Genomic DNA, 12,782 nt, shown 5'->3' with positions numbered 1-12,782 from the left:
CCTCTAACTCCAGTTTCTCAAAAAATTTCGGAGATTTTCAACTAATTCTGTAAACATCAATACTAAATCCTGTAAACACAAAAACGCGTGAAAATTGTTAAAAATGCGTGAAAGCTGTTAAAAAACGCGTGACAGCTGTTGAAAACGCGTGACAGCTGTTGAAAACGCGTGACAGCTGTTGAAAACGCGTGATAAGCTGTTGGGGACCACCTTCTGTGAACATACACATAATATCCTGTAAACATACACATATTATCGTGTAAACATACACATATTATTCTGTAAACATACATAGTGTACTTGAAATTATAGCAGTTGAAATTATGACAGTTGTAGCAGTTAAAAACGCGTCAGAACTAAGCTAAAAAGGGAAGGCTTTTATACACAGAGATTTTTGGAGGACTGTAGCCCAGGGACATTACTTTTTCTCCAGAAATTAACCACCACAAACGATCAACGAAATTTTTTGCGCTGTGTCGTTTGGCGGGTCCAGCAAAGAATTTTAATCTCTTACTACTCTAGATCTGCGGGTTTCAGACATTAATGCAAATGATACACCATTAATAATGCCATAACTAGTTCGGTACTGACTCTTTAATTAATCTTATCTTATTATTATTTATATTTTATCTTTACTTCGCAATGAGTACATGCAACTAACAGAGAATTTCTCATATTCTTAATTTATATTGAAAAATAATAGCAATTAATAATTTTGTCGTAGTATATTCTTTTCAATGATATATTGTAACATCCGTAATTTTATAAATACCTCTGAACTTAGTTTTTTTTTATTTACTTATTTATAATTATGAAAAATGTGAAGGTTTAAAACACAAATAGTCCATTTTATTTTTGAAAAGAAAACGTGGCATTATTTTTACCACGTGGGCCCCATGCATGAATTACCCCCACTCTTAACCGACTTTCATTTGTATATCTTAAATACATTTAATCTCTCCATTTGAATAAAATCAGGAGAGAATAAAAAGAAACAGAAAGCGAAAGAATGAGAGAAAAAAAAATAGAAATATTTTTATAAAAGAAATATTGTTATGATATTGATAATCCGTCCGATTGAAATTCTGACTACGTCGCGCTGATTATGTACAATTATTGCAATCTGATTTGGATTTCTGAATTGATCACTATCAGGTAACCGGACTTCTCTATAATTTGTGTTTTCGTTTTGTTTGGTTGAATTGAATTTTGAATTGGATGATTGAATTGGGTATTGGATTATGATTCATATTTAACGGGATAGCGGGTCTGTGGTTCGAATTTGATTTGTGAAATGATATGATTGTATGTTCTGAGATATTGTGAAATGATATGATTGTGTGAAAGGAAATATAATGATGTGGATATTGTGTGACTTGTTTTACTGATAACCCAGACCCATGTGCTATCGCCGGTTAAATATGTATTCATAATTTGATTTGAATTTGTGTGGATTAATCCAGTCTGTTTGAATGGTTGTTTAATTAAGCCAGTTATAGAGAAGCGCGTCGTTAAATAACCGGTTACTGAGCTTTGTAGCTGACGCCGTATTGTTTCTTTGTGTTTTCTGCTTGCGACGTAGGTTGACAGGACGATGGATGGATGCGAGGGTGCCTCTATTGTCGCGACTCCCGGCCCGGCGGCGGGGTTGTGACAATTTAATGTTACATATAGTAAAATGTATATGTGAAAATTTCACATTAAAATGAATACCTGGAACTTTTCAATAATATATATCATATTTTATTTAAACATATTAGTGAGGTATTTCAAATATTCTATTTTTACTTACAAGAAAATGTGTCATTCAAAATTTATTTGACGGAAATAAATATATAATGTCAATTTCATAGTTTCAAATTATTTAGAAATTATTTTTGTCCAAGCATATATATACAAGTATTTGTACAAGAAATTAGAAACGAAACCTTAGTACAAAATACTGAGATTCATTAATGAATAATTAAACCATAATAAAATAATTACAATATTATAAATGAGTGATTAAGATTTCTAATGGACCGTTCTTTTATTACACATGGGACCCACGTTTTCCATTCTTATCCATTTTCTTTATTCTATTATTTCCTTATATATATATTATTATATTTTTCTCTGGAAACTTCTCACCCTGTACCGCTCAACCTTCTCTCCTGTACCGCCTAGCCTCTTCTCACTTACCCTATGGGAAACTCTCATTCCTCTCCAATATTTTGTATTTCTCTAACCGACTTAACATTTCAATTCCTCTTTCTCGTTGACTGGGCTCTTACAAACTAAATCATTGACTGTGTATGATCACTCTCTCTCTCTCTTGCTGAGTGTAAACTTTAAAGAAGGCGACACAAGAAGGAAATATAGATGAGGCGAAGAAAGTTGGCCTTGGAAAACAGTGATGGTTGACCCTCTCCTTGTTTTGTAAGACCCATGACGTAGAATATGAACTTGAGAATTCAAATCGAATTGGCTCATCGGATGTGCATACTAAACAGTAACTTGGCTTCGATTGACCTTGGACCCTACGTTATCAGGTGCGGGGTTACTGGACTTGTTTGATATTACATTTTTAAGAATTAAATTGTTATTCGTTTGTCATGTTGAATGATTATTTGTTGCATTATTTGAGATGTGTGAATCATATGCATAGCCCAACCAAATTATAACTGAATTTTGTGTGATATTGTTGACCTATCATTTTGTACGGTTTACCGTTTGTATGAATCTCCTATTCTGAATTATGATTAAGTCACCACAAGTTTATGTTTATGGAAATATGTTGAGCTCTGCAAAGTCTAGGAGCTATAGACTAGACTTTGGTTACGGAATCCTTATGCGCATATGGTGAACGGCCCTCGCTAATCCCAGTACCGGTTGGGAGGGGGAATCTGATTCTGATTCTGATTCTGACGGTGACTATGGGTGACTATAAAGAGACATCTGATTGATGTCATATCCAGTCTGGGACCGGAATGACAGGTTTGTTTAATGTGTTGAGAATTACCGATTCTGAGTTTATTGCATACGAAATATTATCTGACTATGAACCAGTCTTTAATTAACGGTATAAGCCTAAGCACATCAGATGAGGGTTAGTGGATGGTATTGAGTACCGGCAGGTGTGGGTTTAGCGTGGCCACCTGTGTGACAAGTTGGTGGATCATCTGTTTGTGCTACCAGACCTAATAATCTGAGTTTAAGCCAAATATATCTCCGTTAAGCATCATTTGAAATTCTATGAGTTGAGATTCGATTGACTATTGTGATTGAGCATATGCATTCATTTAATATATATAAACTGAATTGTTAATATTAAGTTGCGAGGATTTAATTCTGGATATGGATTGATTGCAAGTCCAGTGGCCTGATTGTGGCAAATTCGCACTGGGAGATAATATTTATATTATTTCTCACCCCCACCCTTTGGGTTATTTTCAGGTTTATTATACGGATACAGAGAGACGGTTCTGGATCGCATCTGACAGCATAACCACATGAAATTGGGGATTTGGGATGTTGAAACTGACAGGATGTGGGAGATATTCCTAAAATATAGTTTGCCTTATTCTGTCAGATAAATTTTGTAAGAAATATTGGGATGTGGTTAATATGTAATGGTGTTATTGGTAATGCATATAAAAGATCCACTGCCTTACGTATATATTTTAATAAATATACGTGGCAGGCTGTTATACCCGTTTTGGGGTGTGACATATATACTAAGATAAAAATTAACATATGCATAATATCATCAAAATATACAAAAATGTTGATAGTTGCTGATCTTGTTATTTAAATAATATCAATTAATTATTTAGGTAAGACATTCATTAATTCTTTTTTGTTATCTTTTTTTTTGGAAAATGGTTAATTCTAAGTCATGGTATACAAAAACAAATAAATTAGAAAAGAAAAACCTCCAAATATGAGTACTTAAATTTCCTAATGAATAATTAACAACCGTTTCTAGTTGAAATAAAATAAAACACGTAACTGTTGAGAATCAAAAACATCTACTGACTTTCTGATACCTTAAACGACGTTCTTTGTAATTCTGTTTTTGTCGACTTCCTATGGTCATATGCTTTGTCGACCCTCTGCCTCTTCACGAGCTTTCTGAATTACCATCAAATTAGAAACAATACATCGATGATTTATACTCTGGGTTAATTCCGGCAGCTGTTTATTCGATGTTTATGGCAAAAACATCGATTATACGCTGATGTTTTATACCTTGTACTTACTCATCCTTCGAATTTACCATTTTGCAAAAAAAAAAGGAGACCTCTACGCAGCCTAATGCTACGTAGAGCCTAGGGCCTCTATGCGCTATTTGGTTTCAGAAGGCAAACCCTTTATGGAGCCAAATACTGCGTAGAGCCCATTGGTTTTGTGTAGCCTTAGGCTACGTAGATGGAAAGAATGGGGTTTTTCACAAATCGATGATGAAGTCAAAGCACTAGCACATAAAATGCGACCGTACATGACATAATATCATAAACGGATGAGAAAAAATTACACATTAATGGTGGGTAATAGGAGGAGGCACTTCGTGAAAAAAGCTTACACATAAACACACAGTCCAATAGTATCAAACCGTGTCCGAAAGTCACCAACTTGTGTACATGGTTTGATAATACTGCACCGTACGTGCATTATAGTTTATAATTGTACGCAGTTAGTTTGAGAAAAGCCGTGTATAGTTATCACCAATCTCTCCAATCACAGATTATTACTTTAAACCGTGTAGTCTTTGTTCTCGCTTTCTCAACTAACCATTCTCAAATTAATTTTTTTTACCAATGACCCACTTCTTAAATGTTTTTGGCAATGAGATCAGAAGAGGAAATTGTTGGCGACGATTATTTAAGGTTTGGTAGCATGCCAACCTTAAAAAAAAAAGTTACTTTAATATTATCTACTAAATAGCTTGAGAGGTTTTTGGCGAGGAGAGAAGACGAAAGGGGAAAGCGAGAGAATAAATTTCTGGATATATACTTGGAGCAACGATTGGACTGGTGAAGAGGAATGGGCTTTATTGGGCCAGATTACACTTGCCTAATAATATGGCACTTTCCAAATAGCATCTTTAATGAAAGAATGTAGGTAAAAATGGTGGCAAAAAATATACTGATTTTTTTTACTATCCGGAATAAATAACAATAATATTTGTATTCTTAAATCTTTGACAATTTTATTTTTATTTTTAAACACATACATCAACAAATAAAATTAAGGGAGCATCTAACTATCCCCCCATTTCATCCCCCAGTCATTAACTACTTCAATAACTACTAACTACCTAGGGGGACCACTTATTATTTGGGGACCACATAATATTTGAAAGATTTTATAACTGACGCGCGCAAGTATTCATCTATAATGTATCAAGTATTCATCTATAACACATCAAGTATTCATACCTAATATATCAAGTATTTAAAAAAAAAAAACTGGACACGTTTTTAGAGGTGAGATTTTTTTTTCTTCGTTCAATTTAATCAATATTTCTGACGATCGGTGAGGAATTTTGCAAATCTAAAACCACGAATGTTTTTGACATAATTTTATCTTTAAAATGGGATCCATGATGATATACTTTCGAGTTGTCCGTTGTACAAGTATTCATCCTTATCGAGAAAATATTTATCCTCGTCGTGCAAGCGCAAATATAGAAACTGGACACATCACTCATCCATCTTTTACACGTTTTTAGAGGTGGTTTTTTTTCTCCGTTCAATATAACCAATATTTCTAACGATCTATGAGGATTTTTGCAAATCTAAAACCACGAACGTTTTCTACACAATTTTATCTTTCAAATGAGATCCATGATAACATACTTTCGAGTTGTCCGTTGCACAAGTATTCATCTCTTATCGAGAAAGTATTAATCCTCATCGTGTAAGTGTAAATATAAAAACTGGACACATCACTCATCCATTTTTTACATGTTTTTAGAGGTGGGTTTTTTTTTCTCCGTTCAATCTAACCAATATTTTTGACGACCTGGGAAGAATTTTGCAAATCTAAAATCACGAACATTTTCTACACAATTTTATCTTTCAAATGAGATTCATGGTGACATACTTTCGAGTTGTCTGTTGCACAAGTATTAATATCTTGTCACGCAAGTATTTATACATAAGATATTAAGTATTCATTTATACACATTGAAGTATTCATATCTAAGACATCAAGTATTCATTCATAAATCTCTATTTTTTTTCAAAATTTGTTTTTATGTTATTTATTTAATACGCAGTGGCCTAATTCACCATTAATAAAACTTTGTTCTTTGCAAAGCTCGCTACTTCATAAGGAAGGGGAACATAAACATGAAAAAAATTAATTGCATATACATATACAATATTATTTTGATACGATTGACAGTGACGGATCTGACCCGGTAGAGACGTGTTCTAGTATTCATTCAAACACATTGAAGTATTCATTCATACACATTGAAGTATTCATTCCTGGCAGAGGCGTGCTTGATTGGGATGGAGTGACGGATGATCTCCGGCAGAATGTTCGCTAGAGCAGGAGCAGCAGGCATAGAGGAAAAAAATCGAGGCGAAAGTGTAAGAGGGAGGGAGCTTATTGTATTTATCATTTCGAGGTGGGAGAGGGAGGGGAGCTTATCAATGGAAAAACGGAGGTGGAGGAGGAGGTGGGATGCGGTGGTGGGAGAGGGAGGTAGAGGCGGAGGTGAGGTGAGGTGAAGGTGAGAGAGGGAGGTGGGAGGCGGAGGTGGGAGAGGGAGGTGGAAGGCGGAGGTGGAAGAAGAAGATGGAGGTGAAAGAGGAAAATAGAGGTGGAAGAGAAAGGGAGAAAGAGGAAAGAAATAAAGGTTGTTAGAAATAGTAGTTATAGTTATAGTTAAAATAGAAAGTTAGTTGGGGGATGAAATGGGGGATGGATAGGTGGGAGATATTATAATTACCCTAAAATTAAATGCATGCATCTCAAATATCTATTCTTTTGGATATAATAAAATGCTGAAGTATCTATTTTTTGGATTAAACATAGTTTAAACTCTTATGTGTAAACATATAATTAATTCAATTATCGGGGATGTCTCAACATATTGTTTAAATAAGTGCATTTAATTGCACAATGCAATATTCTACTATAGAGCCGATTTTCAGTTTACAAATTGTTACTAGAAGAATGTACCGACAAAGTTTTTGAGTGTAATGAAAGATTGCGATTTGGAACGAACTAACCTATTTGGAATTCTTTTTTTCTTTTTTAAAAACCCACGAAGTTGTATGTCTATTTGAAAGTGTGATTCTATTCTGAAGTGCACGTATCATTTTTTTCTTCTAAGGTCAGTGAGCAAATAGGTCACTAACATTTGTATTAATAATAAAAAAGTTTTGTACGTCACATCTATCCTAAATACTGATATTACTACTATTATTATTACAACATCATAAGTGTACGCATTATGCGTGCAGTTGACTACTGGATAACGCCCAGACATTATGGAGATGAATATGTGTTATGATGTGTCAATAAGAAAGATTTTTGACCATATGTATATGCTGATGTGTATATAGAAATATGACAAGTTATGTATTAAGAAGGATATTTTTTTGTAAGAATTTTAGTAAAAGATATTATAATATGATAAGGTACAAGTAAAATCTTAGATTTATTAAATAATAAAATTCATATCTCAATAATTTACATATCAAATAAGATTAAACATATAAAACATACAGTCTTTATGCTCATATAAGTGTGATCTTGTAATATATAAACAGCCGTAGTGTAAAATAATGCTGCCTTTAAGCCCTGATTTATTCACTAGGAATTTGAGACTGTTCTTACCTTGGATATTGATCCACCGGTGCGGTCAATAGTGTGTTTTATTTGATGCCGTTTTAGTGATTCATTGGATAATTATCCGATGGTCTAGAAAATGAATATATAAATACTATTATTATTTCTTCACAGTATGTAGATTTTACAAAAAAAGAAAAAAAAAGAAAATGAATTGCAAAATAGGAACTAAATATTTCTCTATTGATGCATTTTTTAAACGGTCATAAATGAAGAATAGCTAGCCAATATGAAGAAAGAACATACAGATAATGAAAAATGCAAAACAAAACGTAGTACAAGTTTTTGTTGAAAATTGATTAAAAGTTGTTATAATTAGCCTCAGAGATGCGGATGCTATTATTAGCAATATCTAGTTTAGGATGAATAAGTAGGATGAACTGCAGTTCTGGTCAGCAGGGCTATTTATGGTAATAGGCGCTAATTTTAGATTGTTGCGGGTTCTAAAATTACATAAATGCATGTATTTCTTATAAATCTGTATGCATGTTATGTAATTGGTTGCATGGAGTAATAAAGGAGAATTGAGCAATTTTGAGAAATTACTTTTTTGTTCAGCAGCAGATTTCTGTTTACCAGAATTTTTTTGTCAAAACTTTTTTTTTTACCAGCAAAAGGCTGCTACAATCAGTTTCCAACTAAAAAGTGTACATATTCTCTGTCTTTTACAAGCATGTTGCAATACAAACTTGAATAGTACCACAGTACCACCACAGTAGGGCAAAAACATTTTGCATTTAATCTTGACACTCACACAGTTGATTTTTCATAACTACTCGCCAGGTGCACATACCCTGCGAAGAACTGCCATTGACATCTCAATCAAAGTATATATATATATATATATTGGATATCCATAAGACCGAGCAATGCGCGCAACAAATGTTCTCACCTGATTGATCACATCAAAGTTAAGTGCAAGAATAGATTATCCCGGATTCAAATTGGACGGTTCCGATTTAAAACCCAATCTTTGAGTTACTTCACTGGACCTGAACTCCACTCCGTCACGGTACAGTTCTGTATTCGCTGGATACTTGGAACAAAAATGGGACTGTGAAGAGGAATGGGTTTTTATAGGCCCAGATTATGTTGGTATAAAGTTTCAGAATATTCGGATAGTTAGAAATTAATTAAAATAAATCAAATTGAAATAGAGTTACCCGGATCGTGCGAAGCACTTTCCTTAAGCGTATTCCGTCTCATCGTGCAAGATGGAACCGCAACCAAGATAATCCGGGGTTGTTGCTCCTTAGGCACGCCATGGAAGCAATTGACGATAACTCCGCAATATCCAGCATAGATCAGAATTTGATTAATTGGAATAAAATATAAATGGAGGATTAATCAAAGGACTTTGTGTGGGAGTAAATCAAAGAAACATATTTGGTTTTTATTCCTCGGATGCCTTTCAACAGAGAAGGATGTACAATTTATAATATTCAAAACATTAGCAACTTATGCGTTGATTAATTGTCTTAAGAAGAGATTAATAGAGAGATTAATTAGATACATAGATGGCTCTCTGTAACGCCTTAATATTAATTATTAAATTAAATATTTTCATTTTCCGATATCAATCAGAGAACATAATTCATTGACTTTATTGTACTTCAGTTATTTCTATGAAATAAATATGAGATTATTCAGTTTAGCCCCTCAAGCTAATTAATATTACAAACGGTGATTTTAATAATTTTTAGTTTTTAGAACTCAAGTTCCAACAGGATTATACGGACATAATAATATTGCTTCTACATTGAAAGAATAGAACCCAGTATTATCCACACTGTCCAAATATAGGCCCAAATTGCAGCGGGAAGTATTCCGACTTTTGTTTTTTTTTGTGTGTATAGACGATAAGTTCTGGATAATACCATAAAAGATAATAAATATGTACATGGTTGTTCATCTTCGTATTTAAAAAAAAAATCAATTACTTATTTAAATAATATTATACAGAAATTGAGAAAATGGAACTGGGTTCCCATTAAAAACAATATATGGTGAATGATAAATAATTATCATATATGATTTTGTACGGTACTTGTTAATTATCACAAAAATAGTTTTTATTCGTACTCTTAGCCAATAAATAAGTATTTTTTTTCTATGCAGATAATTGAATCTCATCACTAGCTGCTGCTTTATTTATACGTTTATCTATGCATGCAGATAATTGAATATCATCACTAATAGAATTGTAAATCAGTTCAGACAGATATATGCAAAATTTATCGGACTTAAATTTGAGTCCGAAGACATTGAACCCAAATTGTTCCCATGTGTGTTTGCTTGTCATATTTGAGTTAAGCATGCTCGATCGTTGTAAGATTTAGTCTCTGGTACTATTTAAGTCGTTGGTGTAATAACTACAGCCTGGAGCCCACCAGTGGACAAAGTCACGGCCAGCTGGAGTTTGAAGGCAAGTATGACATATAAGTTTGAAGGCAAGTAATTAACTACTAAAACTGACATGAACTGGTATAAATGCAATTCAGAATAATTTTGTACTTATATTGATCCCTTTATCGGAACAAATTAAGTAATAATTCGATGGATATTAACTAAACTAATTAAAATAACTAAATTAAAATTTTGTTGCTCGAATTGTGACTCCGTCAGAAAAAAAAATTATTGTTGTAAATAGTCATCAAAATATTGTTTCTGAAGAGATAGAGAGAGATCAATAATATATATACATACATACATATATATATATAGTATGGCTAAATTGCTACCGGTAGCACTTCAACCTAAGTGCTTACGGGGTTATATCTTAGTATTTGATGTTCAAACAACAAATCCAAACCGTTAGATTTTCAATCTATATTAAAATGTGCTTGGAGACCAAATTTTACATTTTTTGAAATTTTTTTACTCTTTATTAAGATGGTTTGAAAATCGCTGTTTTTATTAAAATTATGCACTATTAAAAAACAGCGATTTCAAACCATCTTAATAAATAGTAAAAAAATTCCAAAAAATATAAAATTTGGTCTCCAAGCACATTTTAATATAGATTGAACATCTAACGGTTTGGATTTGTTGTTTGAACATCAAATACAAAGATATGACCCCATAAGCACTTAGGTCGAAGTGCTACCAGTAGCAATTTAGTCATACTCTATATATATATATATATATATATATATATATATATATATAGAGTAAGGCTTGGGTGCTATGGATAGCATAGAGGGTTACAGTGCTACGGCTCAATATTCGAGTTTTTAAAATCCTAACAGTCGATCCAAACTGTTCATCTTGTTCTCCATATTAATATGTGATTGGAGACCAAATTTTACATTTTTTGGAAATTATTTACTATTGTTTTAGCTAGGTAGAAAATCACTTGATCTAAAAAATTCTGCACTATTCAGATATTTGATTTTCTACCTAGCTAAAAAAATAGTAAAAAAATTCAAAAAAATATAAAATTTGGTCTCCAAGCATATTTTAATATAGAGATTGACTTGAACGGTTCGGGTCGACGTTTTGAACTTTGAAAATTGAAAAACAAATTGGTAGCACCAAAGCTCAGGAACTACCACTTTGATTTTAGCCAACATATATATATATATATATATATATAGAGAGAGAGAGAGAGAGAGAGAGAGAGAGAGAGTAAGGCTTGGGTGCTATGGATAGTATAGAAGGCTACGGTGCTACGGCTCAATATTTGAGTTTTCAAAATCCTAACGGTCGATCCGAACCATTCATCTTGTTCTCCATATTAATATGTGTTTGGAGACCAAATTTTACATTTTTTGAAAATTTTTTACTATTTTTTTAGATAGGTAGAAAATCACTTGATCTAAAAATTTTTGCATTATTCAGATATTTGATTTTATACCTATCTAAAAAAATAGTAAAAAATTTCCAAAAAATGTAAAATTTGGTCTCCAAACACATATTAATATGAAAAACAAGATGAACGTTCGGATCGACCGTTAGTATTTTGAAAACTCTAATATTGAGCCATAGCACCGTAGCCCTCTATGCTATCCATAGCACCCAAGCCTTACTCTCTCTCTCTCTCTCTATATATATATATATACATATATATCTGTGTATACATACATATATATATTTGTGTGTGTGTGTATATATATATATATTTGAAGTAGAGAGATCAATAGTCACTGTGGTAATTAAAAAATAGATAGAGGTCGGTGTGACGTGTCCACTATCCTTTATTTAAAACGATTTAAACTTTAACGGTCAATAGCATCTTCTTCTTTTTTCCTAAAGCTCAAAAAGTATATATCTTTTTTTTCCTGCCTAACAAAGACAACTAAAGATGATTTTTTTGTAAGAAAGACAAATAAAAATGATTAAAACCAATAAAAACCTTTGACGCTAGCAATATCCCTAACGAATATTGGACTCGCCACTTTTAGGCATTTGTGGAAAATCATATTTGGGCCGAGAGTAAGAACGCAATATGTATGTGAATCTTGCTTTCGACACTTTTAATATGTCGATGAAAACGTTTCTCCTCATTCATACGTTCATAGCCACACAATATTTGTAGAAGTCAATAGTCTTTTCATTGTATAATATTTTGGAATAATTATATTCATCTCCACACTTTTATTCCCCCTCTATCCCTGCAGCTACAATTTAGAAAGGTTGGTCCCCATTAATTATTTAAACACTTCTAAAATTATATGGTCTACGTTAAATAAGGAGGTGGTAATTATTTAGAGGTTGTACTATGGTCCCGACTAATTATTTAAATATTTCTAAAATTAGAGAATCCACTTCTAAAATTAAAAGTTATACTATGGTCCACACTAATTACTTATCCATACAAAAAAAATATTCATCACGATAAATGTATACGAGGTGATTATTCAAAGTATTTTTTACATATGTATAAATACTCTAGTGTATAAGTAGAAATACTTGTAATATTTGATATTAATACT

The sequence above is a fragment of the Carex rostrata genome, chromosome 1 (assembly GCF_964058835.1).
Source record: "Carex rostrata chromosome 1, lpCarRost1.2, whole genome shotgun sequence".
NCBI classification, from domain to species: Eukaryota; Viridiplantae; Streptophyta; class Magnoliopsida; order Poales; family Cyperaceae; genus Carex; species Carex rostrata.
The sequence above is the reverse complement of the archived record's forward strand: the minus strand, read 5'-3'. Positions refer to the sequence as shown.